Source organism: Humulus lupulus, chromosome 5 (assembly GCF_963169125.1).
Source record: "Humulus lupulus chromosome 5, drHumLupu1.1, whole genome shotgun sequence".
NCBI lineage: Eukaryota > Viridiplantae > Streptophyta > Magnoliopsida > Rosales > Cannabaceae > Humulus > Humulus lupulus.
The window spans coordinates 119,943,988-119,946,878 of NC_084797.1; the positions used below are offsets into that span (position 1 = coordinate 119,943,988).

The 2,891-nt window shown below is 37.9% G+C and overlaps 1 non-coding gene across 1 annotated transcript; it reads right to left on the minus strand.

Moving 5' to 3' along the window:
* Positions 1-1,649: 1,649 nt before the first annotated feature.
* LOC133781103 (small nucleolar RNA R71) lies at positions 1,650-1,756 on the minus strand. Its single transcript, XR_009869899.1, has one exon. It is a non-coding gene; the product is annotated as a small nucleolar RNA R71 (small nucleolar RNA).
* Between the last annotated feature and the right edge of the window lie 1,135 nt (positions 1,757-2,891).

The following is a 2,891-nucleotide window of genomic DNA, read 5'->3' on the forward strand; positions in this document are numbered from 1 at the left end:
TTTTAGATTAAGTTTTGATTACGGTTTAGAGAGAAAAAGAGACTCTGAAGGGGCTGGAGAGAAGACTACAACGCGACAACAATCTTGTTCATCCATCTAGTTTCTTTTCTTTCCTTAACCTCTATAATTTTAATTTTAATTATGTTTGTGATTGTGATTACAATTATGGAGTAGATTCTTTTTAGGTTAAGGGTTAATTCAAAACCCAAGACATGAATTCTTGATTATTAATAATGAATATTGTTCTTCAATTTCTCTCATATATTATATTGTTTCTATTTTTCCAATAGAATGTTATGAATTTTGTAATTTCTTGTTAGGTGGCCAACTAATTAAGGTTTTACATTGTTCAACTGTCATCTTAGAATTACTACTCACCTAATAGTTTAGGATTCTAAGTGTGTGTGATAAATTGCAATTGATAGTTAAGTCAAAAGAATTGTTGATTGTGATGAAAAATAGAACCTAGGTTAAATGAATTATATGCTTCATTAATTTATTGCCTAGACTAACTTGTTTCCATAGAACTTAATGCTTTATCTAAGTTAAATAGATTGTATGCTTCATAGATTTATTGCTTAGATAAAAGAGTTAATTATTGAGCGCTTCGCCTTGATTACTTATAATAGGGAGACTGGGATAATTGACTGCTTCAGCGTTATCTACGGGGTTAATAGTTTAATTGAGAAATTGGAATAATATTTATTATTAGTGATTAGGAATGATTGTTGAGGGTGGAGATTAACCTTTAACTGTTTCTTAATATCGTAATCCCAATCTTTATTTTGCTTTCTAGTTTATGTTATTTTAATTTTGAGTTAAAAATCAAAATCCCCTTTTAAGTTTTAGTGTTAATTCTTGAATAATAAAGTGAAAGATAGTCCTCGTGGGTTCGAACTGTGCTTGCTATTATACTGAAATAATTGGAAGTATTGAAAGAAAAAACATTGTTAAATTTGTGTGGTATACGACAGCCATCAAATTTTTGGCGCCGTTGCCGGGGACTATTGTTATTCTCTTTGTTATTCAAATTTATTTATTTGTGACTAATTAGTTTTTATTGTGGAATTATCAGGTGTATATGTCTGGTGAAGACGATACTCAAGAAAAGTTATCTCGGCTTAAACAATATCTTGAGTCATCGTCAGCTTCTCGTTCTTCAAGGATTATTACCGATAATCCGCTCTTTCAACGTCTTGCTCAACAAGATAATCCTGTTAAAGTGCCATTACCGTCTGATAACGAATCTGATTCTGACGATTCAGTTCGATCCTATAGAACAATGGCACAGCAAAGGACACTGAAAGAGTTGGCAGCGCCAAATCTTGACCAACAACCACTTTGCATCCAGTATCCACCGTTGGATGTAAACTTTTGAGCTGAAGTCGGGCCTCATCTACTTATTGCCTTCTTTCCATGGGCTGCCTGGTGAGGATCCGAATAAACATTTGAAGGAGTTTCATATTGTCTATTCTAGTATGAAACCCGCTGCGGTGACTGAGGAACAAATTAAGCTGCGAGCTTTTCCTTTCTCCTTAAAGGATGCAGCTAAAGAGTGGTTGTACTATCTTCCACCTGGTACTGTGGAAACTTGGAATGGTATGAAGACTATGTTCCTAGAACGATACTTTCCAGCATCTAAAGTTGGAAGCATCAGGAAGGAGATCTGTGGTATAAGGCAGTATACAGGAGAGTCTTTGTATGAATATTGGGAGAGATTTAAGTGGTTGTGTGCTAGTTGCCCTCATCATTAGATAAGTGAACAGCTCCTCATTCAGTACTTTTATGAAGGATTACAATCACTGGATAGGAGTATGATTGATGCAGCCAGTGGGGGTGCACTAGTTGATAAGACTCCTGCTGCAGCCAGGAGCTTGATTTCTAATATGACTGCTAACTCACAATAGTTTGGCATTCGTCAAGATCCTGTTCCACCACCCAAATCAGCTAATGAAGTGAGCACCTCTAATGCTAATCAGCTGGGTCAACAATTGGCTCAATTAACTGCAATGGTACAACAACTAGCTTTGGGCCAACAGGTGCGGCCATGTGGAATTTGTCAAGTAGTGGGGCACCCTACTGATACGTGCCCTACTCTAGTGGAGGGAGAAACTGAGGGTGTTAACGCTGTAGGAAATTTCCCTGGTCAATTACGTCAGATGTATTATGAACCATTTTCACAAACTTATAATCCTGGCTGGCGTGATCACCCAAATCTTCATTATGGGAATCAACAACAAATTGCTCCACAACCAACATCAGCGAGACCACCTGGTTTCACTTTGCAACAGCGGTCTCAAAATAATTATGTACCTAGACCATCACAACCACCGCAAGCTGCTCCACCACCAAGTGCCAAACCTTCTACTGAGGATTTAATCAATGCACTTGCTACAAATACTCTTCAATTTCAGCAAACCACCCAAGCTTCCATCAAAAGTTTGGAGAATCAGGTGGGACAATTATCAGCATCATATAACTGGTTGGAGGCTCATCTGTCAAATAAATTGCCTTCACAACCTGAGATGAATCCCAAGGAGAATGCTAGTGCAGTAACTTTGCGAAGTGGGACGCAATATGATCCACCTACTCCTCCAATGCCCAGTAAATTGTCATCCAAGCCACAAGTTGATTGCTCGGTTAATGAAGATGTTCCTCCAAAGCCAACCACCCCTACACAACTCAGCCCTAAGCCTACTTTTGTCATTCCACCTCCATTCCCAAGCAGGCTAAAGAAGACTAAAAAGGAAGAGGTTGACAAGGAAATTCTTGATACATTCCGAAAGGTAGAAGTGAATATTCCTCTTCTTGACGCTATTAAACAAGTGATGCGCTATGCCAAGTTTTTGAAAGAGTTGTGCACTAATAAGCGTAAGTTGAGGGGTAATGAA